At 45.5% G+C, this 26,804-nt stretch overlaps 1 protein-coding gene across 2 annotated transcripts in view; it reads left to right on the forward strand.

Moving 5' to 3' along the window:
• The first annotated feature begins 14,360 nt into the window (after positions 1–14,360).
• LOC144820907 (natterin-3-like) overlaps positions 14,361–26,804 on the forward strand; it is a 71,511-nt gene continuing 59,067 nt past the window's right edge. The window contains exons 1-2 of one of the 2 annotated variants that reach the window (XM_078677966.1): positions 14,383–14,574; positions 23,978–24,104. The gene's annotated coding sequence lies outside the window, so the exon portion shown is untranslated. Of the gene's footprint in view, positions 14,575–23,977; positions 24,105–26,804 lie in introns of both variants that reach the window. The other variant, XM_078677965.1, reaches the window with a different exon arrangement.

The following is a 26,804-nucleotide window of genomic DNA, read 5'->3' on the forward strand; positions in this document are numbered from 1 at the left end:
CCGTGTGGTATGATCGTAGAGGTTTGCAGATTATTGGTCTTGGACCCGACCTGTTCGATGGTCTGAAGGCTTGCACTCTGTAAGCTCAGTCTAGTTCGAAGGGGCTCTCAAATTTAAGTTTCGTTAGTTTGGGTATAAGATCTTGGATGAGTGTTATGCACAATCCTGCTTTATCTTCTTCCCCCTACGGTATTCCTAGTATCCTTATGTTTCCTCTTCTGCTCTGGTCCTCAAACTCTGCGGCCTGCTTTTGAAGGGCTGTGGTCACACAAGCTATTGTGCCGATTGCTTTGCTTGAGTGGAGAGCCCTGTCTTCTATATCGCTCACACGCTTTTCCACCTCTGCTAGCCTGTTGTTAGCGGTGTGAATGTCTGCTCTCACCGCGGCTAGTTCGAGTTGGATTGAGTCTGTTGTTAGTTTGGTTGTTCTTGCAAGGTTGTGGACATCCGCCAGTTTTTTAAGGATGCTGTCCAATGTGCTGTTTATATCTGGTTTTTGTTTGATGGGGGATTCCGCAGGCCCTTCTGGTTTGTTTTTTTTTGGTGGTTGATTGCCAGCCATTGTGGGTAGCCCTCTTCTTGCCTCAAGAAGCCCAAATCTCCTGCTTTGGCTCTGTTGGTCTAGGAGAGTTGCAGGCTTTTTCTGTGATGCAGTGTGTGGCCTGTCGCTCTCTTTGTAGAGACTATGTTTTGTGGCTATTAGGAGGGGATTGTGCTTTATGACTCTTGGTGTGATTTTCGACTCTTCAGGGGGTGTCTTAGTGTAGCGAGCCGACACGATGGCGGTCTCTCGTGTCCCTCCTTAGTTTTTGGGCCTTTTATTCACTTTCGCCTAGCCCTTCGTGAACCTTTCGATTTTTCCAATCCTTTTCTCACACTTATGTTGTGCCTTTTAAAAGAGGGTCTTTCCTCTAGTTGGCCCTCCTTTCCATTCTTTTCCCTTGCGCTAGACGTAGTTTGTATAAATGGGTCTTATCTCACGTGGTGTGCCTCCGTGTTTCTATTTGTTGTTGTCGCGCGCGATAGCATTTTCCCCGCTATCGTCACTATCGACGTGGAGCAAAATGGAGGCCCTCTTGTGGTGCCTATGGTTTCACTTTTAGTTTCTTTCTCTTTGCTTGTTCGCATCCCCCACTAGCTTGATTCTTTGTGTGCGTTTTGGTAGGTCAGCTTTCCTGCTTTGCTCACTTTGTCCGGGGGAGTTATCGTTGCCCCCCTCAAGATGGCTGCCTCCTTTGGTGTCTTTGAAGTCTTACTGGGTTGTTGGTGTTGAGCTCAGACCTCTGACCTCCGCAGCGGCGTTGAGGCTCTCTGCAGTTCTCTTGTGTGTTTCTTTGTGTCCCCGCTGTTGTCCCACTTTCTCTGCCCCCCGCAAGATGGCGGCTCCCAGTGTTGCCTTCAGTTTTATTTTTAGTTGGGTTTCGGAGGTTTTGGCTGATGGGTGACGGGGGAGAGACGGAGCGAGCGCTGTGTCTTACTGGGTTGGTGGTGTAGCGCTCAGGCCTCTGACCTCCGCAGCGGCGTTACGGCTCTCTGCAGTTCTCTTGTGTGTTTTTTTGTGTTCCCGCTGTTGTCCCGCTTTCTCCGCCCCCAGCAAGATGGTGGCTCCCAGTGATGCCTTCAGTTTCATTTTTGGTGGGGTTTTCGAGGTTTTGGCAGATGGATGACGGGGCAGAGATGGAGCGAGCGTTGGGACCTACCGGGTGGGTGGAGTCGCGCTTAGACCTCCGCAGCAGTGTTACGGCACTCTGCAGTTCGCACTATTGTGTCTCTTGGTGCTCCCGTTGTTGTTTCCTCTATCTCCACCCCCGCAAGATGGCCACTTCCTGTATTGCCTTCACTTTCATTTTTGGTGGGGGCTCGGAGACTCTTTGTGATAGCTTGCGGGGCAGGATGCCTCACGGGGTGTTTTTTTTTTTTTTTGCTCTGACCTTCTTGATTCCTCTCCGGTGACGTTTCAGCAGCTGCTCTTTGACTATTCGCCTCGTTGGATCGCCTTCTATTCTTGGTGCATTCTTTCAGACGTCAGTCGCCATTTTGGGTTTCTGTTAATCTTCGGGTCCCCCTTTTTTTCTTTTCGCATTAATGGCCTTGCTGTTCTTTTTTATCCTTTGAGGAGACGTTCTTTCCGATCTCTGTATGCTCCGATTGCTTCCTCGTTGGTTGATTCAGTGCTACTTTTGTCTGGTATCGCTTTTTTGTCTCACTTTGTCCCTGGGTGTAGTGGAGCTCTGGATTCAGGCAACTCTCTTCATTGCCATCCAAGCCACGCCCCCCTATGATCACTTTCAACGGGACGGCTGGTGGTCTCGCCTGATTGATGACAAAGTGGATATATTCTTCCACCAGAGAGCGCTCGTTCGTGTCGAGGCCCTGGGGTGTCTTGGTCTGTAATTGGCTGGGTTCTCTGCCTTCCCTGGCTTGCGGATGATGGTGTAGGGGTATTCCTGGAGGTGGATGCCCCAGCGCTCGATCCTCGTTGGCATCTTTGCTCGAGGATTTCGGAATATGGTTGTGAGAGCTTGATGGTCGGTGATTAGTGTGAAGTGCTTCCCATAGATGAAGAGATGGAAGTGCTCGCATGCCCACACAACCGCCAGGCTCTCCTTTACTGATTGTGAGTATGCTTTCTCTGTGTCTGTGAGACTGCGACTAACGTATGCCACGATGTGTCACTGGTCTCTTTCATCTTCATATTGAGCACTTTAGGCTCTTATCAAAGTTCAAGATCGAGGTAACTTTGCTGTGCTGTTTTTTGTGTAAGTTCCTACTATTCATGAGCAGAGTTGCTTTGTCTTGGCAGATTTAAAGGGTGTATCTCTGAATTTAGTGATGACTATCGTCTTCAGAATCTGTTTGAAGGTTCCAAAGGATAGAGCAAAATTTGATTATAGTTACCTCTAGGAGATCGACCCAGCTAATTTGGCTTGGGAACCTCACACCCTACTTGTTTTGCAGATACATAGCTGGTGTTCAATTTTTGTAAAGGTTTTTTGGGTATTACATAAAGTGCTGAACCATATGGGAATTCCAAATATTCTGCCTAAATGTTTCTTTTGAATACAGTCTACAAAACATGTTTAACTGTACATTTCACTGGTGTAATACAACACTTTTATTTGCAGCTAATTTCAAAGTGTCTTATTATATTACACTATATGGATTAAAGGTGTCCAATACGGGTCCAACGGGCTGGATTCACAGCAGAATTTCTGAACAACCACTATGTAAATGGTTTTCATTTACATTTGTTGTATATAAATGCATGTTGAGCAAACAGTGCTTTTAAACATGAGCTGGAAACATAAATGTGTCAGTATGATGCTTTTTGGATCGTAAAATTGTTTATGGCACTTTTCATCACTGGAATGTGGGCATCAAAGGTCCCGTTTGTCTTCAAGTGGTAAGTTGGTGATGACAGGGTGGAAGAATGTTTTCAGTGGTTGCATGCACTGATGGTAGTTATTCATGGGGCTACTGCTGTTTAAGTGTCAAAGTAACCACCTCTAAAATCTTTATAAAAATAAAGGTTCTGTTTCTTTGCTCAATCCATCTCTCATTTGAGACTCGTACCAACCAAACTATTTGTTTTTCTGAACATAACCTCTGCACATGGCCAATCTTACCAAGACTCTGTGTTGCAATAATTGTGACTTTCAAGGCCACCTTTTTGAGGACATGTGAAGTGGATGTCAAATCATCACTCCTATAGTAGAATATTAAGCGTGTACTTTATGAGCACCACCTCAGTATCACTCAGTACCAGTGCAGCTCCAGGTGAGCACCACCTCAGCATCAGTCAGCACCAGCACAGCATCACTTTAGCACCACCTAAGCACCACTGCAGCATCCCTCAGCACCACCTCAGCAATAGAGCACTGATGCAACACCACCTTAGCGCTCACCGCAGCACCACTTCAGTAACTGCTCAGCACCTCTTCAGCACCAGTCAGCGTCACTCGGCACTACTTCAGCACTAATGCAGCACCACCTGAGCATCACTCAGCACCAATACATCAGTTCAGCACCTCCGCAGCACCACCTCATTGTCAGCAGAGCACCACTTCAGCACCAGTCAGCGTCAACCAGCATCGCTTCAGCATCACTACATAAGCAGTACTCAGCAGCACCTGAGCATTATCAACACACCCATAGCACCACCTCAGCACTGGCACAGTAACCACCTCTGTGTCACTCAGCCCGTGTGCAGCACCATCTCCGCACCAAAGCACCACCAACTCAAGGACCACTGCAACACCAACACAGCACCACCTCACAAGCAGTACAGCACCACCTCACAACTAGTACAGCACCACCTCAGCATCAGCGCACCAGCACAGCATCACTTAGCACCACCACAGCATCACTCAGCACAATGACAGCCTCACTCAGCAACACCTCAGCACCAGCGCAGCATCTCCTGAGCATCATGCAATGCTACCACAGCACAATGTCAGCATCAGCACAACACCACCTCGTAACAGTGCACCACTAACTCAGTACAAACACAGCCCCACCACATCATCAGCACAGCCCCACCTCAGTACCTGCATAGCACCACCTCAGCACCAGTGCAGCACCACCTCAGCAGCAACTCAGCACAAATGCAGCACCACTTCAGTATTAGCGCTACACCACCTCAGCACCAGTGCAGCACCACCTCAGCAGCAACTCAGCACAAATGCGGCACCACTTCAGTATTAGCGCTACACCACCTCAGCACCAGTGCAGCATCACCTCAGCACCACTGAGGCAACAACTCAGCTTCGGAGCATGGGCAAAGCACCACCAAAGCATCACTCAGCACTACCTTAGTATCACTCAGTACCACATCTGCACAAGCACACCACCAACTCAGCATCACTCAGCACCAGCGCAGCACCACCTCAGCACCACTGCACTACAAAATTATGTTACACTGAATACAATTTAATTACTATCCACAGAATTCTACAGCACACCATGCCACATATTTGTACTGTACAACTCCACGCCACACATTTCCACAAAAAACAATTCCAAAACAACCCATCTCTCCGTCGCACTTCCACCAACCCTGTAATCTCTCCACAACATACCCACTGCCCGCTCATCTCTCCCTCATACTCCCACTATCCCTTTCATCTCGCAATCCCACTGCCCCTTTCATCCCTCCCTCATAGCCCCTCTCTCCTCTATAACACCTGCTACACATGCTGCCTTCCAGTACCTCATCGCGCTGTGCACTAGTACACATCTTGCCTCCCCCCCCTGGCTGCCCCTCCCACTTGTCCCCTTCTCTCGTACCATCTCTCACCCCTCTCTCTTGCTCTCTCATGCACTCTTCCCACCTCTCCCATGTGGTTCACTTGAGGTCTTTGAGCACAATCACTTTCCCGTGCCTTTTCAAGGTTTCAGTCTCTCAAAACCCACGCTCTTCTCCTCTCCTTCGGACATCTACTGCGTACACAGATGCTCATTCTTTAAGCCTGCTGTCCACTTCGGTCTCTCTTTCTCACTCACTCTTTCTGTTACTCTGTCTGCAGTTCATTACCCACTTCACACACAAACTACTTATCCCTCTCTATCTCCTGTTCTACCTATTCTCTTACCCCTATCTGTTCACCATGGGAAACATCCTTTACAACGCAACTTTTACCAGGCAGTGCCTTTACGATGCAACTTTTACAACGCAAACCATTACAACGCATTGTGCTGGGGGGGCGCTCTAGGATAGGGAATAGGTTTTATTTACTCTCCAACACCATCCCTACTATCCACGGGGACTGGAGTTGGAATAGTAAATTAAACTATTCACTATCCAGCGCCCCAAAGCACTATGCGTTGTAATGGCATGCGTTGTAAAAACCGCGTTGTAAAAGCATGCGATGTAAAAGCATGCGTTGTAATGTCATACATCCGTTCACCATGCCACAAATTCCCCAAATTCCACTACACAAATGCACCATACACCACACAATACCACCCCACACAATTCCACAACTAAGAATTTCAATCCAACTCACATAATTCCAGTCCCCTCCACTCCACACCACACCACATACATCCACAATACTCCAAACAAAAACACATATTTTTTTTTGGGGGGGGGGAGTTTTCTATAGCGCTGGCCAGATCCGAGGGCATCGGAGCGCTTCACAACCAGATATGTGTAGGTCAAAATAGCAAATACAATACACAGAAGGCTAAGCGAACAACAAGTCCACATGTATAAGTCAGATAACGAATCAAAAGCGCACAGAGTAAGTGTACAGCAGGACCAAAGATAGAATACGCATACAAATAAGAGATTCAACTGGCCCAGAGGCAGTGAGGACAAAGTCATATCCGTAGCGATGCTGATCCCAGGAAATGGGGAGGGAGGGGGAGGAAGAGGTTGGTTGCAGGTACGTTCGATCTGGAGGCAACAAAAGTTTGTGTTAGAAGGTTACGTAATTGGATTCGGGAAGGCACGTTTGAGGTAGAGGTCTTTTAGTTGGCGTTTAAACTTTAGAAAGGAGGAAATAGTACTGATGTCGACCGGGATGGCGTTCCAGATTTTTGGAGCATTCCCAGCAAAGGAGCGGTTTGCCGTTTTCGGTTTCCGAGTTCTTAGGGGAATGAGCAGGAGGGAGTTAGAGCTTCTGAGTGTTCTTGCTTGACCGGCTTTCTTGAGTTTCGAGGCAAGGTATTCTGGTTTCCCTGTGTGCAAGGCTTTGTGAGTCAGGCAGGCTGTTCTGAAGCTGGCCCGCATTTCCACTGGGAGCCATTTTAGATCTCTGAGTGCGGGAGAAATGTGGTCAAATTTTTTTACTCCTGAGACAACTCTGCCCGCTGCATTGAAGGTGTTTTATAGAGGAGCTAGGTGGGAGAGGGGGTACCAGAGAGGGTCGCGATCCCTTAGTCCAGTCTGGATAACACAAGAGATTGGGTGGCTTGTTTGAGATCCTCGTGTGGAATGTAGGGTTTGGCTTTGTTGAGTAGCTTCAGATTGAAGAAGGCGCTCTTGGCAGAGTTTTAATGTGGTTCGCCATGGATAATTTGTGGTCTAGGGTGATTCCTAGTGATTTTACAGAGTTAGTCAGAGTGGGCATCACGTTGAGAGTGTCGATAGCTTTTAGCCACTCGGAGACTTGCGTGTTTTCTTCCTTGTTGGAGATCAGTAGGATTTCTGTTTTACCTTGATTGAGTTTCAGGTGGTTTGATGATAGCCATTCTTGGACTTCTTTGAGAGTATTATTGAGCCTTAGAATGTCATTGATGGAGGAGGATTCCAGGTTAATCTGGGTGAAATCTGCATATAAGTGGAAGGGGATGTTGGCTTTATTCAGAATGGAAGCGAGGGGTAACATGTAGATATTGAACAGTTGCGCGGAGAGAACAGAGCCTTGGAGGACGCCTCTGTTCACGGGGAGAAGGTCGGAGGTGTATGACTTGATTTTGACTCTCTGGGAGCGATTCTGGAAGAAGGAAGAGAACCATTGTAGAACCTGTTCTTCTGCCCCAACTCTCTCTTTGAGGGCCTTGATGAGAAGATTATGATCCACTGTGTTGAATGCTGCTGACAGATCGAGGAGGATGAGTAGACAGCAGTGGTTTGAGTCAAGGAAGTGACGGATGTCGTCGACAATGTTAAGGATTGCAGTTTCGGTGCTATAGCCTTTTCTGAAACCTGATTGATGTTGATCTAGCAGGTTGATGGTGTCAATCTGTTTATTCAGTTGGTGGAGCACACATTTTTCCAGAATTTTTTCCAAGAAGGGAAGATTGGAGACCGGTCTGAAGTTGTTCAAGTCTTTTGAGTCAAGGCCTGTTTTTTTCAGGACAGGGGTAACTTGCCCGATCTTGAGGCATTTGGGTATGGTACAGTTTTTTAAGGAACTGTTTATGATTTCGCACCAGATAGGAGCAAGGGCGAATTTTAGATCTTTGACCAATTGGGAGGGTAGAGGGTCCAAATTGTGGGATGAGGGCTTTGACGAGGTGATTAAGTTGAGAATCTCAGTTTCCGAGACGGGATAGAAGGCGGACCAGGTACGTGCGGGAAGCCTACTGGAGGAGGATTCGATAGTTATAAGGTTGTTGCCTGGAGGAAGTGGGTTAATGTCAAGGGAAAGTTCGATCTTGTCGATTTTGTCGTTGAAAAAGTTGATGAAGTTGTCGCATAAGGCTTTAGAGGCGTGAACGAGGGAATTCGATGGTTTGGAGGTTTGCTTTTCCATGATGTCAAATAGTTCTCTTGGTCTATTTTTGCCTTGTCGAGCGCATTGCAAAAGAAGTTGTTTTTTTCTTTAGTGATGTGGTTTTTGTACTCTCTTCTTGCTGTTTTGAGCTTTTCACAGTGGGTGGAGGAGGGGTTCTTTCTCCAGAGCCGTTCTGAGACTCTGAGTTTCCTTCTTTCATCCTTAATGTCCTTGTTAAACCATGTTCTTGAAGGGATGTTCCTATTTTTTTTTACTTTCATGGGGGCGAGTTGATCTAAGATGGAGGACATTGTTGTGTTGTAATGTGCTGTGAGTTCCGTGGTAAAGAGGCCGTCCGGGGAGATGGGAAGGAGGGAGATTTTTTCTTCTAGATCAGCAGTGCTGTTCCACGACAGATTCCTGGACCACTTGGGGGGGTCTCTAATGGGGGGCTGGTGAGCGAACGGGTGCGCTAGGTGGAAAAGAATTAGGTTGTGATCGGACCAGTCAACTGGAAGGATGTGGTCAATAGTGACTGCATCCTGTTGGGCGATGATGGCGTCCAAGATTGCACCTTTGTTATGAGTTTCTTCTGAGCAGCGTTGGGTAAGCTTGTTGGAGTGAAGTAGGTCATTTAGTATTTGTAATGGAGCACTGTTCTCATCATTCCAGTGTAGATTGAGGTCACCTAAGATTAAGTTGTTGGTGCTTTGGAGGGAGCAGTGAGCTATCAGGTCTGGTAGGTGCTCCGTGAAGGAGGTAGTGTTGCCTGGTAGATGATACAGGAGGTTAGAGTGTAGTACCGTGTTTTTGGCGGTACTAATGTTGGTGGATAGACATTCAAAGGAGTTGTGGTTAAAGGACTCTATTTCTGAAATCGATAAGTTGTTTTTATGGATAATAGCCACGCCACCGTCACTTTGGTCCTTCCTATCCTTGTTTATGATAGAGTAACCTGGGGGTGTAAGTTAGTCCAGAATGGGGGTCAAGCAGTCTTTTAGCCAGGTTTCGGTGATGAAGGCTAAGTCTATGTCATGGCTGAGGATGGTTTCTGCCATCTCCGTGGCATGTTTCACGGCGGATCTGCAATTGATAAGCATACAGTTCGTGTTGGGTCTTCCTATATTCAGTTTGATGGGGATGTTGATGAGGGAGTGTGGTGGTCTGGGGGGTTTCGGGAGGATTTGATTGTTTCTGAAGCCAGTGATTACCTGTATTGTAGAGTGATCGTCGCTAGGGATGGGGTGTACGAGAGTTGGTCTGGGGGGATAGGGGGGAATTGATCGATTCTGGATCTGGCGATTACTTGGGTAGTAGATTGTTCGGGACTAGAGGTGGTGTATCAGGAGGCCAGCTCGAGCGCTTCCTCTGGGGACATAGCTTTGGTTGTTCTGCTAGGTCTCGAGGTCTGGTGCGGGGGGGACAGGTGTGTCAGGTCGTTGGGTGGGCGAGTTGTGTGGGTGGGTCGAGTGGGAAGAAGAACAGTGGGCGAGGGGAGGTGGTTAAGGGGAGGATTATGGAGTGTCGAGAGGTTGGAGAGGATGCGATTCAGTCCTTGTATTATGACGGCGATTTGATTTTCGATACGGTCAAGCCGACAACCCGTCATATCCTGCGAGGGAGGGAATTGCTTCTGGATGGGAACAGTGCGGCTATTTGTCGCATAGGGGGTGTTGATTTCTGGAGTTCATTATGTCGCTGGATGAGGGGCTAGAGTGGGTTGTATGGTGTGGAGGGTTTGGGAGAGGTGGTCGTTTGGGGTGGGAGACGGTTAGAGACTGGGGGAAGGTAGCCAAGGGGGACGTATTACGATCGACTGGCGTAGGCAGGGTCCTGTCAGGGAGTGTAGGGTGTGGGGAATCTAGGAATGGTGAGCGTTTGGTCTTGAGGAAGAGTCGAGACTGGGGGTTTGGGTCCTTGGGAGAAGTATTGTGAACGTCAGGGGGAGATCTAGGGGTGGGAAACCTAGGGAGAGGAGCTGATGGAGGATCAGAGTTGGGGAGCGTGGCTGAGACCTTTGAGTTGCAGGGGGTGGATAGGGATTGAGGTGACGTGTCAGAGGCTGTGGAGGCGGGTGGAGAATTGGAACTGCAGGGAGAGGGGAGGGTTTGGGGTTGGGCATGGGTGGCTGAGGATGCGGGGGGAATAAGGCATGGGGGGTTGGTTGTCCCGTTGAGGGAGGGAGAGGGGAGGGGGATGAGGCGTGGTGGGGTTAGAATGGAGAGAGGGGAAGAGGAGATCAAAGGCTTCAAGATTGTCATTGTTGGCTTGAATCAAGATGGTGCCGTTGGAATAAATGGTTACCGAAGTGGTTCTGTGGCGTTGTAGGTGATTAGGGGGGTAGAATGAGAGTTTCGAGCTGTGATGCGTGTTGGTGGTTTTGATGATTTGGCGTTTTGCTCTCAAGGTGGAGATCCAAAAGCCAGGTCTGGCTGTGTGAAATATGGTCCATTTTCACTTGACAATTCACGGGGGTGTGGTATATGTCGGCAAAGAGGGATTCAGGGAATTGTCTGATCAGTTTATGTTTAAGGGATTTTTTTGATTTAGGGGCGAGGTTAGAGGGGATAGACAACGAGAAGGAATTCGGGCCATGTCACCTAATGTAGGGTGAGGAGAGGGGATTGGGGGGGTGACATTATTGGGGGCATAGGTAAAAGACATTACCATTTTCAACACCAATAGCTCTAATTCTCGCAAAGGTGAGACCTATTGCATTGCAAATGCCTGTTTAGCTATCTGATTCGCTAATATGGCAACTTTAACTTTGATACCCAGGCCTTTTTTCTGTTCTAGTCCAACTCAATCTACAAGTAGAACCAAGGCACCCGCCTCTTGAGGAACAGCACAACAAGATCTATCTTGTGTCTCATCCCTGCAGTAGCTGCACTAAAATGCGTGTGTCTGATTACAAAGCGCACTGTAGTACCCGCCAGCTCGTGCCATACAGCTCCGGACACCATGATTATAAACATCAACACACCAGGGCGTCGGACTCTGTTACTGCAGGAAGAAGTTCCTTGGAGAGCTTGTTTAGTATTATTTTGATAGAACTATATTTTAGCTTTGTAGCAAGTTGTTCTAAAAGCTTTTGGTTATCCGTGGTTCGTTAGCAAAGGAACTCAATTTTCAGGAGCGTGAGGTACTTAAATACCAGTGACCTTGTAAAAACAGTTGGGGGTTCCAGTGTCTTTCCCTTTAAAGTTGTATTCCCTCTTTAAACCGAACCGATGGGTTTGATATATGTGCCCGCAGCAGTCTCACACCCAGTGCTTGATTTGTAAAAGAAAGGGTGCCAGTGCCCAAAACTCAGCTCAGAAGCCCGAGGATTCTGCAATTAAACGTTGGTGCGTCAAATTCCCAGGCTGGTAGTCCAAATCCACCTTGTGTCTTTTTTAATCCACTATCAGACACTACCTGCCCCTTATCTTATTCTTGAATGCCCCTGCTTTCTCCCTTTGAGAAGGTTTTGCTGTCTATCTCTATCTTTGTCTTTCCAATCTCTGATTTTTTCCCTTTCTTGCTGTCGGTAAATAACTGATGGGAAAAAATAAGTTCAGGTCCCCACAGATATGTGCTGTTTAACCACTACCTCAAATTAAATACTGCCCTCACACCCCTGGCCTTGGTGCCAAAGTATCTATTGCATGGTAAAACAACACACATGATTTACAGTTCTTATTCCTCATAAAGTAGAAGTGATAATACCTATCGTTGTCTAATGTTTTATCCCATACATTGAGCCATGGAAATTGGACAGAGTATTGGAAAAGTGTCCAAGGAGTAGCAGCTACAAGTGACTTCCAAGCGCTGCGTCTGCCTTTATGTACTCTACGCATTGGCATAGCAGGACCGCTCTCCAGCCCCCGCCCCAGATCCCGGATAAGTAGTAAAAGAAAGCTATATGATTGTGATCAGGGGGGCCTAATACTCCTGGGTCCTGGTGTCAATGCACCTGCTGCACCATTAGAAGCTACTGCCCTGACTCTTCTGCATGCTGTGCTTGTTCATGATGCTTCCTGCTCCAGTTGCACCAGCACGCAGACCTCAAAAGGAATAACTCCACTTACTGTGAGGTGCTCATAAATAGAAATGGTGATTACACTCTCTCCTGTGGCTGCCGATGAGACCACTAGCCCAGGGCTGCAGAGATTACAACATGTCCAAAACCTGGAAAAGCAATTGGGAAACAAGCCCAAAGTGATCCCTAAATCATCTGGTCAGCACCTGTCAATCTGTTTAAGATGTAAAACTTTATTTTCAGCTCAGGCTTCCAAAATGCTTCAACACTGCACCTGGAAGACCCAACAGGTTCAGTGAAAACAAAAAGACCTCTACTTCTAGGTCAGGTGTGGGGAGCTAAACATGAAAAGTTCAAAAGGTTAGCAATGGGAGAGGCGAGCATTAAGTGGGTACCAGCAACATTCTGGAGCAGCATGTGAAAAAACTGGGCACAAGCACGTCAAATGCAGAACTACAGACATCTGCAACTGTTCTCAGTTCTGTGCGAGCTGATTAAAAAGCATGCTATGCACCTTTAATCTGAGCCTCCACTACATTCCGAAAAGCCTGTCCCAAACTCTGCCAGTCTGCCTCAATCCAGCTCTGCCACGAGCCCACCCTCAGCCATGACCATCCAATAGAAACCATATGTTCTTTTGTGATAGGCATGCGTGCTCCGCTGACATCACCAACGTGATGTACATTCAACAAGCCTGGACCAGGGAGGGTCATCCTGCGAAGGCCCACCAGGTAGACAACAAAAGACAGGCACATCTATGCTTAATAAATACTAGGCCTATCGCCAAGGGGAGAAAAATAACATTGACCCGGTCCTGTGAAATAATTGCTGATGCTGAGCACCAGAAACCACCGGCACAAATTAGGCACTGGGAAATACCCTAGACAAATGGTAGCATCGCCAACTCGGCGATGCAGTGCATGTAAGGTAAATTGTTTTATTTATTTAATTACTTACCTTACTCCTGTCCATTGTATGACGGACTCCACTACCTCCCCAACCTATACCTCCCCCGACCTGCCCCGCTTCACCGCCCCGCAACACTCCCACGGCGAGCCGCCACTGAATTTCACATATTTCTTAAACACTTGCAAGCTCACACTTGCCGTGACGTGGGGAAGACCATTTTCAGCCATACAAACAATACTTAAGACGCATTGGCAATGCCAATAGGTCTGGCTTATGAATGTACATTTTAGCCGAACCCAAAATCTATGTAGGTTAATGACTGCCTCGATCCTTCAATCTATGTTACTACCAGAGATAAACATCATAAATTACCGTTATCTAAGACACTTTAATGGCATTACAATGCCATGTGTGCCCCTGAAAGCTCAGCCTCAGGCAGCTGGATAAATAAACACAATAATCACAGCTGTGTGAAGGATAAGCACTGTGGTTTCTTTTTTATGAAGGCACACAACTTCTTCCCAATCAAGACGTACTCATGGCTCCCAACATGTGAGCAGAGGCAAACCCCCTCTCTAGTGATGCTCACATCATTATCTGGATACAGCTGCGCTGTCGAGCAAGATCATAAAACCATTTCCCACATAGGCCACCATGCACCCAGACTCTTTGTTAAATAACACACCAGTGTTAATGCTTAAACACCCTACCCTTTCCTATTCTTAGCTTCAACCTCGTGTCTCAGAACAGTGACAATGAATATTTAAAACACAACTTTATTCACCAACAAAATCAAAACACTAATGATAAATGCCTCATTTTTCTGTTTTGAAATAGGACCAATTTTATTTTAAAATATTTATTACATTGTTTACTTTGAGGAAACTGGCCTCACTGCTTGCAATACCTATTCACTATATACCCACATTATCCCAAACGCTCAACTCCATCTCACCCACTTGGCTGCGCAAACACCCAAATACACGACTAACGTTCACAACGTTGGCTACTTCCTTTCGTTAGCTTCACCTTCACCACACTGATTGATTTGAATCGAACTTCTTTTAAAAGGCTTTCACTTTCTAGGTGTTTCCTTGAATTCACTAGAGGAACCAGGAATCTTGTCTATCAGGAGGTCAGAAGTTGGCTTCTTTGTCCTTGAATTGCTTGTGTCCTGTGAAACAAGCAAGGGCACTGTTGGTGCCATTCCGTGAATTAAGCCTTGTTATCTCTATAGTGCAAGGCGCGGCACCAAGCTCCAGGTGTAAAGATGGGCGCGAAGTCCAACCTCTCACACGTGTAAGTTTCACTTTCAGACTACCAAAGAGAGGAAACTGTCGATTGTTTTATGGGCCGGAAGGGTGGGTGGCCTACACTGCGGTAACGGACGGTTGAGCCACCGTCACCTGGATGTCTGAGCTGCAGCCCTGCAAGGCCCTGGATCTCCTTTCTTGGAGGCGCGAGGAAGCGCCACCTGCAAAGGTAACAGAGAGATTTCGGCTTCTGACTGGTGGAAGCATTGGCGTAATGATGTGAGAGGGCCACCCTGCAAAAAACATGCAGCCCCCTCCCCACCCCTCCTCCCTCACACTCCAGACAGACCCAGTCAGGAGCTCTCAGGTTAGGGCCCCCCGCCTCCCGCGTACAGTGCCGAGGGGAACCTAGGACTCTACCTAACCCTCCCCCAACCGCGGGGGCTTTTATTACGCCACTGAGAGGAGGACTATTTCCGCTTCTGACGGACTGAGGCCGTTCATAGACTGTATAGTGACAAGAATGTTTTTTTTAGCTCCGAGTAAACCGACATCTTCCGCTCTTATTGACCTACATTCTTACATTTTCGTCCATCATTCAAACAGCTGAAAACAGTTTCATATTGTGCAGCGCTTGTTACACATGAGTTCGGTAACGGTAACTATTTCTTCTGTTAATAGCCAATGCTTGCCCCAATTAGTAACTTGTTATTGCATTGTAACTCAGATGAGTTAGTTAACTGTAAAGCGCCTTAACCGTGGAGCAACACGAAGAGAGCCAATAATAGTAGCAAGGAGGAGCAGATGAGCTGACACTGTTGCCTACAACTAACACCATTCACGTGAGTCACTGGAGAGGCTCGGAGTGGAGGAGTAGCATAAAGCATTTCAGCTTCTTATAAAGTGGTCAAAGCATATATAGCCACCTTGTAAGGGTTGGAGGAAAATCAGTAGCAGGAAGAAAAAAAACCTATGGTGGAAAGTTGCATATTTTCGATAACTGGGGATGTGAATCTATCTGCACGGAAGAGATGAGGGTCACATTCTAGATAAAAGGGAGTGCATTTCCAACACTGAACTCAATAGGCTGATTTTATATTGTATTGTATTTCTCCTTCGTAGCACTGGGTACGTTTATATAAGTAGCCAATTGCCCCCTAGAGCCTGCCGGGATTTCCATCCTTTTAATGTTGCATTCGGTGTGACTTACGGCACCAACTGCGAGGCATGTATTTCTTTATGGCTGAAATGTGTAGTCTTCAGCCTTTTTTCTCCTGCGAGTCCTGCCTCGATAACACCACCCGAGGCCTTTGAAAGTGTCGGTGATCCTGCCTCTCATTGTTGCCGGTGTTCTAAGACAAAGTGCAAAATGCGGTTGCGTAGCATGATGGGCATGCGCACACACGCGGGGGTATGTTCCAGGTGTGTTTTGATCTTCAGAAATATTCAAACTCTGGTCCAAGCTTTGGCACAATCAATATTTCTCTAACCCCATGTAGATTGTATAGCCATGGGCCCTGGTTTTCTTTACTACATTGTTTTATCATTGTATTCATTGAATATTGTGTTACATACAGATTTTTTTTCTGTTTTTTTTATCCTAGTATTTATATAAGTAAATACATTTAGGTAGGTTTATATACTATTAAAGGATTGTGTTATCACACAACTTTGGCTAGTCCGTCATATCTTTAGTACAACTGAAGTAATTGCATTATAATGTGCCTAGATTCATCCTACACCATAGACTGCTCATCCGCATTCATGCTGAGATCTAAGTAGGGGGCGTGGCTTCAGTGTCAAAGAAGATGGCCGCCTGACCACAGAGCTCCGTGCCGCATCAAGGGCTCATTCCACGCCCGTAGTCAGCGAGGCTTCCTTTAAATGCATAATGAGAGGCCTTCTTTTAAGGGACGATTGGAGGCGAGGATTTCACCCTTTCTAATGTCTTTTGGCCTCCCGCAAGCATGTTTTTCACGGCAATGCCACCTGCTCTAGTGCTCTGTGAGAGGAGAGGCAGCCATTTTATGCAGATTTCTCCATGGTTTCCCTTAACTGCTGAGGTAATAAATTGGTTGCTCCTTGGTTACCAACTCTGTGCCTTTACTAAATTGTAGAAAATAGATGGCAGCCTCATAACAATTAATGTTCCAGTGGTTTAGTGAAACTTCTATCTTGTCTCCCGGTTTTTACCCTCTCCCTGGCTGTGCTCTTACTTTAATTTGACAAGGATTATTAGTGGTGGCATCTATATATGGGTGGGTCTAGGAAGCTGAAATTATCTATGAAACTTTCTGTTTCCAAATCGGTCTCTTTGAAACCGTCAACAGCTTGTTCCTCAGAGATGGCTTTGCACATCCCAAGCGAAATTGTGCACTCTGCCATTCCGAGACCCTCTACATCTCATTCGTCTAATTTGAAACCTTCCAGCATTTCTTCTGCGAGCAAAAGGCTTAAAGAGGATCCTCCCTCACCAGGAAAGCCATCCTCTCCTATCTCTTTGGAACTTTTACTTGAGGATTGTGTGCATTGAGACCTTTTGTTGCAGAGACCAATAAACATATTCAAAACCTAGATGACAAATGATCGATGATGGAAGCCAGGGTGTCTTCTGTTGAACAGAGACTAAGTGATATCCATGACAAAGCGAGTAAAATAGGCTCCCTGGAGAAGAAGATTGTTCTTTAAGAGCGTCACACAGAAGATATAGAAAATAGAAATAGGCACAAAAATCTACATATTCACGACCTGCTGAAGGGACTTTAGGGGCAGGACATTATTTCCTATTTCATTTCTTGGCTTCCACAGTTCTAAGATGTGCCACCAATTACATCATTACACATTCATTGAGCTCTCGGGCTGGGGCAATGTCCATCCTCCACATTATCTTCAGTTAAACCCAGCAGTACCATTATTTTCTTTTTGGAATTTATCGACCTCTTGAAAGTACATTGAGCCCTTAAGTCCAAAAATAGTTACATTAGTCATGGAAAAATATATGTATTACTCAAGATGTTTCTAATCTTACTGCATGTAAGGAATTTTTCGGCCTCCAACCTGTGCTCTGCTCCTTAGGAGCTAGGTATTGTCTATTTCAACCTTACTCTTTCAATGATATATATGAAAACAACATCGCGCAAGAACTCACAGTCCACAACTTCTTAGTAAGCAAGAAAGGCCACTTTATTAAGACAGGTGTGAAACAAAACATATTAACAACATATTTCATTTATTTATTTATTTATTAAACCCAAATTCTTTCAGCTCACTGAGCATCCTTACTAAAGAGTAAACCCCCACCAAGTTAACCCTAACAAACCAAAGGCAACTAACTCTTGTAACTACCCCCTCCTTTCCTTTACCTGCCCTTTGAGGATGGACCAACCCGCTCCAGGTTGCCCACCCCCCACTAAAAACCCCCCAACCAGGAAAACCTTTAGAGTTTTCCTGCCCCACCTGAAAAGCAAATTAAACCTGACTCTTAAAACACCACAACTGAACATCTAAAACATTGGCAATCAAATCACGTAATTCTAATAAATAAAAGGACTGACCCAACTGGGAAGGGTGAACCCCATACTCACGAAACAAGTGCCGTGCAGAAACTTGCAAATGAGGATGAGCCAAACTGTAAATACTCATGTCCTTACAAAACATTCTCATAGATCGGTTCAGTTTCCTCCTCGCTCTGTCCATAGCTGTGTGATTCCGAGCTCCATTCCAGAGTAGACGTGGCACAAATTCCGTCCAGATCACCATGGTGCTCGCCCAGGCTTCTTTGATGACTTCCAGATCCATCTTCTTCAATTTTTATCATAATCAGACCAGATAAGGATACCAGATCGTTTTCACCCAGGTGAATTACTAGCAAGTCTGGCGGACCCTCTCCTCCCTCACAAAGTACAGACAAAAAAGGAAACAATCCCCCCCAACGCATTCCCCCTTTACCATGCCAGAAAACCTCATGTGTACAACTGTTGAGACCCAGTGATCTCCCCCAAATCTGCCGCTCAGCATAAACCGCGGCCCATTCGACGAAGGAGTGTCCCACAATCCAAATTGTCCGTTTACTGTGTACCATCCTGTGCAAAGGACCTAGGCAGAAAACATGTAGTAACAAGAAGAGAAAGAAATTTGAACTATTTACTAAAATACATTCCGCAGCATTTCGAACGTCACCTCCCAAGTCTGCGTATCTGTGACCAATCCCGCTCCAACGGGCAGCCTCCGTCGCTGCCCCAATACGAAAGGAATGCGTCCCAAAGTCCAAAGGATTCTCCCCTACGGCCAACAAAACCTACCGCAAAACAGGCAACAACTGGGCAATAGTCATTTGACTCCCGTCAACAGGACAGAAAAACAACACCAGGCACGAAAAATGAAGAAACCTTAAAAACCTCCCACTCCCGAACTGAGCAACAGAAATCCAATCCACTCGTCCCCCAGAAAACTAATTTGCCCCTTCTCAAATGATCAGTCTTGGAAGCCCGCAGCCAAAGTCTCAACCGATCACCCTCCACAAGACATCAGCCCTAGTAATGCCGACCGTGGCTCGCAATCCCAAGAGCTCAGAAGCCCAGAAATGCCCCAAAAATAACCATAAAAAACACAAACGAAATTTGGCACACTCAAAGTCATCGGAATGAGAGGACAACATAACTAACATCTTCTGAAGCAATGCAAACTTCACTGGCTGCCGCAACCGTTTAGAACCAGCCTTTTGCCTACCCAAACAGTTCAACACCTTTCAAACCAAAATCCCCCCCCTACCGGATCCCTCCCCCGTCGCAGCTGCCCAGAAAAAGAAATACCAGCCAGTTTACCAGCTATTGTGGTATGCGAAAAGCCCTTATCAATAAGGTGCAAAACAAAACTCAACAAAAAACTGCTCCCCAGGCAACCCCCCTAAAAAGGAAACTCATTACCAAAGCTCAAAAATTCCTGCCATGCATGCAGATAACTCCGACTCGTAGCTGCAGCAACCGAATTCTCAACCAATTGGACAATCCTCAGTTTCCCAAGCCCCTACGTACTGTGGGATCTGAGTCTGTTGAGCTCTGCCCCAGGAGCCAGCCTGCGGAAATCCCTCCACTGAAAACTAGACAAAGCGTCTGCTATACAATTAGTAGCTCTTGGGATATGTCTCTCTTTGAAAACAATAGTCAGCTGTAAACACCTCAACATGAAAGCATGCAGTAACTTCCGCACACGCAACTCTTTTGCGTTCTGCCTGTTGATCAGTGCAAACACCGCCAGGTTCTCCATATGGAATAACACAGACCTGTAGCGGAATTCCTCACCCCAGACCTAAAGGGACCCAGCAGGGGAAAGAACTCCAAAAAGCAATAGTGCGGCCCTGACTCCTCCACTGCACAGGCCAACGTGCCGCACACCATCGCCCCTCCCAGAATATGCCAAAACCTTTAACCCAGAAGCATCTTTGTAGATCATTACGTGCCAGACCGTGTCTTCATCCGCAAAAACAAAGACACTCCATAAATCTTGCAGAAAAGGTAACCATATGGACAGAACTGCCCTGACCGCTCCAGGAAGGCGCACCCGATGCTGTGGGAGATAGGCTGTCCTTCTCCGGAGCTTGCCGCACCGGCAGCGTCTTGTCAGCAACTTGCTCCCCAAGCATTTCATCACCAACTCTAATATACCTGGTCCTCCCAATAAACTTGCCGCGCCGGCAGCGTCTTATCAGCAACTTGCTCCCCAAACAACCCCTCACCAATTCCAATAGACCTGGTCCGCTTAGGCACAATCCCCTTCCCCTGGTGCCAAACAGACCACCAACCCGTCTTACCTTTTGGCAACTGCCATTGTTGAAACACCGCAGGGTCCATCCGCTGAGACTGGACGGCCAAGGGAGCTCTGACTTTTGCGTGATCCACACCAGACACTTGCAAAATACTAAGAGAAATGGGTTGTCCCAAACCCCCTAATTTCTGTTGCACTGCAACCTGTCCAACATCCCCAGCACGTAAGTCACCCTCCTCCAGGTCCTCATCATCAAAATCCAGAATGAATGCATCATCATTTCCAAATTATTCCCCCACTGTTACCAGGCAACTTGCCATCTCCAACACCACCCTCATAAAATGATATCCAACGTTATGCCATCACCATGTTCAAAATAATCCCCATTGCCACTGGCATCTCCCCATCACCAACTCCACCAACATAAAAATGCCATTGAATATCATTATGATCCACTCCGGCGCCCATTGCAGAAAAGAAATCCGCTCCAGATCCTTTTCCTGTGCCCCTCCCACCCCAGACCTAACCGCAGCGTGTTCAATCCGCAACTTCCACTTGCCAGCCGATGACTCATTCACTGTAGGTGAAATCCTGCATGTGCAGCAGCTCATGGCAGACTGCGCCGGACCAAAAACCCCACATCCCACCCTGCACTATCCAAAACAAGCCCCGAATCAGAACAAAGGCCCACCCATACCCAATAACTACCTTAGGAAGCCGGGACCATCTGCTGAGCCAACGCCCCACCACCCCACCCCTGAGGGCCCACGCCAGTACCCGCCGCAATGTCATCCTAGGTCCTCTGGTACCAGCACCCACAACCATGCCCGGGTGACATATAATCAGTAATGTCTTGTGGGAAAGGGGCAGCTGCAAAGCATCCCCAGGAGCCACTGACCCAAGTTCCAAATTTGCTGCGCCACCACAGGCTGTGCTTTCCAACAGGGCCTCAACTACATGCACCCCCACGTCCACCAGAAAGTGGGCTGCTCCACAGCCCCAGCCACCGCAGCCACCCTGGGCACATCAGGGGCTACCTGACTGTGAGCCCAAAGTGGCAGGAATCACCATAGAAAGCCGCCCTGCAAACGTAAAAAATTGGGCCGGGTCCAGTAAAGAAAAAACTCAACTTGCCAACTTGTGGTTTGAGAGGCTGCCATGGATTGCAATATTATCCATACCTGTGTGGGCCTCGTGTGTAACATGCACACGTCACTTTCGTACACTTTAGGAACCTGCACACATGTCACTTTTCCCTCCCAAATGCACCGTTTGCTACCTCTTGTATTTGTTGGCCCCACTACTGTCAGGCGTGCCTCATGTAATGTAAAGTTTGCTGTATACTTTGTTCACTTGTAATGTTCTCATGCATCAGCTCTGTCCCATTGCGAAGCGCTCTGACACCTTCGAGTAGAGTTCGCACCACACAAAAAAGCATAAATAATAAAATTATACACCTTCTGTGCCCATGAGGCCACAGAAGCCCTCCGCAAATCAACAGACCGGCCCACCACCCGGGCGCGAAGAGCCCTCTTACCCCTCCCACCAAAAAACAGCACCAAGTGAGGAACAGCCCCCCCCCACCAGGGCCGCCCCTCGACCCCGCGGCCCACCCCAAGACCTCCCCCGCCCGTCTTAGACACACACTCGGCTCCCGGAAGGAGACTTACGGGACGTCGCCGGGCACCTGGAAACGCGGGGGTGGCCACTGACGCCACCGCATCGGACAAGTCGTCACCAACGTTCTCATCTGCCTGCAGGGCCAAGCAGGCAGACGCCGCCTTCACTACGCCGTCGGGCAAGCAAAACAAACTCTGCCGCCCGTCTCCCGCCGGTATCTCCCCTTCCCGCCCTACGCAAGCCCTACTTATAGCCTCTGTCCCTCGCGCTAATTCAATCAGCACCTGTGTGGCCAGTCACCTTGCGCGAACATGCCCAGGGAGAGACCGGCTCGCACACGGCTCTCCTGGGTCCCCTCTTACAACCTATGAATATCCTGTGAAGCTTAAGAACTTCCTCCAATCTAACACTACTGGTTAAATGGATTCTGCCGGACCTGTGAATGGATGATTTATTTGGATGGAATAATTCCCGTTTTTGTCGAGATATTCCCTCGGCTAATGGGTTATATTATATTATCTACCTTCTGTTTGATGTCTTTGCTTTTAATGTCTTTGTATTTATATATTTAACCAAGTCAAGCTTTCTATGTCCATGCTTTTTTTTTGTTTCCATTGCTACTGAAATTGAACATCGTTACGGGCATCAATCTTTTACAATTTTTATCATTCTGCTCTGGTGCTGGCCCTTCCACCTCCTTGAGGTGCTGTCTTAGTTGTGTGTTGTCATTATCCACATTTATTTTAAGTCGACATTCCCAGGTATTTTTTTCAAAGTCATCACTTGTTCATTATGTACTGTCTATTTTGTGTTATGCTATCTTCCCTATCTTGCTTTTTTCTTTCCGTCCTTTTCTCCTATTCCCTCATGTGACCTCCTCCTCATAAAGTTTTCGTTGTCTACATCTTATCTTCCAGATGGATTCATTATTCTTTTTCTTTATTCAACGTATTTTGATGATCGTTCTATGTTTCTAGATTTATGTCTCCCAGTATAATTCAGAGTATTTTCAGGGAATTGTAAAGGGTTTATAAATCCCATCAAACGGCAGAGAGTTCTATCCCATCTTGCTAAGTATAATTTGGATATTGTTCTAGTATAGGAATCTCACCTCATATCAAGTGACATTCTACCATTTCAAAACGGTTTAGTGGGGTCAGTGTTTGTGTATCCATCAGTAAATAAGAAAAATGGGGTTGTCATTTTTTGTAACAGACACCTTGATTTAACTATTATCACATGAATCAGATAATGAAGGCAGATGGATTGTAGTTTGCTTTCTTATCAACAAATTTCCAATAAATGTCTTATAATATTTATGATCTTACTGATGTTGATTATAATATTTGGCCTGCTGTCCAAAAACAATACCTTGATGATTCTTACTTTATTTTAGGGAAAGATTGCAATCAGGTTATAGGCTCATTCCTAGACAGGAAATCCTCTGTGAGATTTGTACCAAATAAAATGCATAAACAATTTTGTTCTACAATCTAACAAGGAGCTTTACTAGACTCCAGGAGGTTATGTCATCCTACCTCCGGAAACTAAACTTTTTACTCTCCTACCCATGGCTCACTCTCCAGGCTTGCTTATATGATTTTGAGCAAACCTTTATCACAATGCCTCACTTCTACTACCATTGGTCCTATGGTACTTTTGCATCCCCCTTATTGATAACTGATTTGAATTATATCCCCCCTACTAATAACCCCAAGATATGGAGATTTAATAACTCTCTTCTTCAAGATGTCCATTTTTCTTCTTCATTTCTCTCATTTACTGCTGACTTTTTTAAGGTTAATTAAACTTTTGAAGTGTCCCGCACCTCTTGTGGGATACTTTTCAGGCAACTGCTAGGGGGTTTATCCTAACTATGTTTCCCAGAAACAAAAGGCATAAGAATAACAACACAAAGAGTTCTTATCCTCCATTAAAAATGAGAATATCAATATTATGCCTCTAAAACTGAAGATAACCTAAAACAATTACTAAATGCCAAATTTCTATTTAATAAGATATCTATGGCCCAAGCTTCTTCTATCTTACTCAAGAGCAGTACTAGATTTTATGGTGGGAACAATAAAGTTGGGAAGTTTTTGGTTGATTATCTCACAGTCAGGAAACAATGCTCTCGTATCACCTCTATATGCAATGTTGTAGGGTATACATTATTTAGATATGCTGATATTTTGCAAGTATTTATGACATTTTATACTGATCTTTATTCACCAAAACTCATTTCCCAGGACTCATCTACTACATCTTATTTACAATCTATACCTAAACCAGAAATTAACCAAATTGATGTTTCTGCTTTAGAAACCTAAATCTCTTTGCAAGAGGTATATAATGCACTCTATCTTCTCAAAAAGGGTAAGTCCCCAGGTCCTGATGGATTTACAATTACATTTTTTGTCACTTTTCCGATATATTATTACACAAAATGTTACAGGCATTTCATTGCTTTTCTACTTCTGGCATGAAAACCAATACATTTCACGAAGATACTATTTGCCTTATTCCAAAAGAGGATAAAGACCACAAGTTATGTCAAAATATTCATCCTATCTCCCGGTAAATATTGATTACAAGATTTTTGCTAAAGTATTAGGTTTGAGACTTGATCCTCTTTTACCAAATCTCTTCGGTATGGAGCATGCAGGATTTATAAAGGGACGTTTACCTTCTGATACTGCCCGTTTGTTCTTTAACGTGCTAAGTAAATTTGGTCGCAATAACAATCGACGCAGAGAAAGACTTTGATTAATTAGGATTTCGTAATCCATTCTATAAGGGGGCATGGTTTCAGTCCTCAATTCATGTAATTGATTTCCTTACTGCATGTCCCCCAGAGCCTCAGTACTTGTTAATTGACAAACTTCTGTCTATTTTACTTCACACCGGAGTATGTCAAGGTTGTCATTCATCACCAATAGTATTCATTTTGTCAGTGGGACCTTTTCTTTCTCGTATTTGCCATAATTCCTCAATTTTAGGATTATGTTTTGGGGATAAACATTTGAAACATGCTGCATATGCGGATTATATTCTTTTTTTCATCTCAAATCCAGATAGTACTATGTCTTCTCTTCCCACTGAAAGATAATCCTTCTCATCAGTTTTTGGATATAAAAATTATCCTAACAAGTCTGAGATTCTTCCACATAATAAGTACTGTCCTAAATCTTCTTTTGTGTCCTTCCAGTTTCTTTGGAGCTCCTGTAAGATCGAATAGCTAGGTTTCTGGTTCACTAAAGATATTTCTGAAACAGTGAATATTAAGTTCAAAGAATGCCTGAATAAAGAGAATCTTGATTACACTCTTAGAACACCCTATTTTTATCCTGGTGAGGTCATTGATTCTCCCCTTTACACCACAGGAGGTTATCTTTTTTTCTCCATCTTCTTATTTGACAACCTCTTCGCTTTTTAAACATACATGTTGTTTATTAAAACCATGCTCTTGCCCTAATGTCACTTATTGAGTGAGTTCTTATGTTCCCCTCTGTGGCACAAAACATTGAGCAAACATAAAAATAAATCCCTCTCCTGGAGGTCCTGGAGGAACAGAGGCATAATGTGGGTTGCAGATGTTTTTAAGGATGATGAACCACTTTCATTCTCCTAATTTCAGAAATCCTTCAACTGTCCAAATGTCTTCCTATCCCACTTTACCTTTTTAGTGAGTATATAATTAGTTGTATTTCTTTCTTTGGAAGATAGATCCTCTTCTGCTTCATCTGATAAAAGCATGCTAGATTTTTTAACTTCCACTCGAAAAGCATTTCAGATTTATAAATGCCTTTTGCCTGTACTTTCTTTAGGAGAAAATTCTAAAGGAGAACTACTGTCGGAAGCAGAGTTGGGCTCTATATAACCAACTACTCTTTGGGATAAAATTTGGGAGAAACTTTATAGAACATACAAAGCAGCTAACACAAAACAAACTCTATTCTTTATTTCTAACATATTATACATTACTCCTTCCTTTTTGGCTAAATTCTCCCAAGGAAACAGTGGTAAAAGTGTGGCTAGCGATTCTCCTACTAGTAACTTAATATATATATATGTTGTTTTGGTGCCCTCACACTCTTTTCTTTTGGCAATGGTCTTGACATCAAATTAACACACTTGCTCATACTCATTATCACTTTAAAATTGTTTCTCTCTTTCTTGGGAGCTTGATTGATGTTGATGATTATTCTGTGTTTTCTAAAAATAATTTGTTTGATTCATTACCTGATGTTGCTTTTCAACAGATTACTTTCAATTGGAAATGTTCCTTTGCCATTTCATATGAAACTTGGTGGAATAACGTCTGTTCTCACCATAGGTTGGACAGCGATTTTACATTATCTAACGGTTATAAGAGTAACAGCTAGTTATTTTGGTTACCTCTTATGACCTTTCTAGATATTAGCATGAAAATAAAGTTTAAATACGAATGGTGCTATTTGAGAGAATTCAAAACACCCAATAAATATTTTGTTAATACATTATCCTTATCTCCCCTTTGACATTCAGTTTCTTATTGTAATTGGTTTGAACTATATTTACTTTTATTTTTGGATGATCTTCAGTTACTACTGTTTAGAGGTAACTTATCTATTAATATATTTCTCTGGTACTGATTCCATAGGTTTCCTTCCCTTTTCTCTGCCCTGTTCCATTTCCATATTTCCATATATAAAAATGTTATTAAGGGGGGGCATGGCCTAGTCAGGAATGGAGCAGGACATGCTTTGCCTGCTTTCTGGTTCCCTGTGGGCCTTCCAGCACCATCAATAGCACTGGGGCCACCAATGAGGCTAACAGCAGACAACGGAGTATTAGTTAACCACTCCTTCAACTGTGAGGGGGCGTCATTTGGCTTTCCTGCTCTGGCCTTAATGGAGCAGAGGCCAGGCGTGGACCACAGTGTACTCCGTTGTCACCTTCCCCAGCCCTCTCCACGCTCTGCAGTGATGGTGGAGAGTCCAGTCCTGCATAAATCGGGTGTAAGACTACGGATGCCTAGGGATCTGTAACGCCTACAGCTGGGGAGCTCAACCTCAATATCCCCTGCAACCTGGC

Source organism: Lissotriton helveticus, chromosome 1_1 (genome assembly GCF_964261635.1).
Source record: "Lissotriton helveticus chromosome 1_1, aLisHel1.1, whole genome shotgun sequence".
NCBI lineage: Eukaryota > Metazoa > Chordata > Amphibia > Caudata > Salamandridae > Lissotriton > Lissotriton helveticus.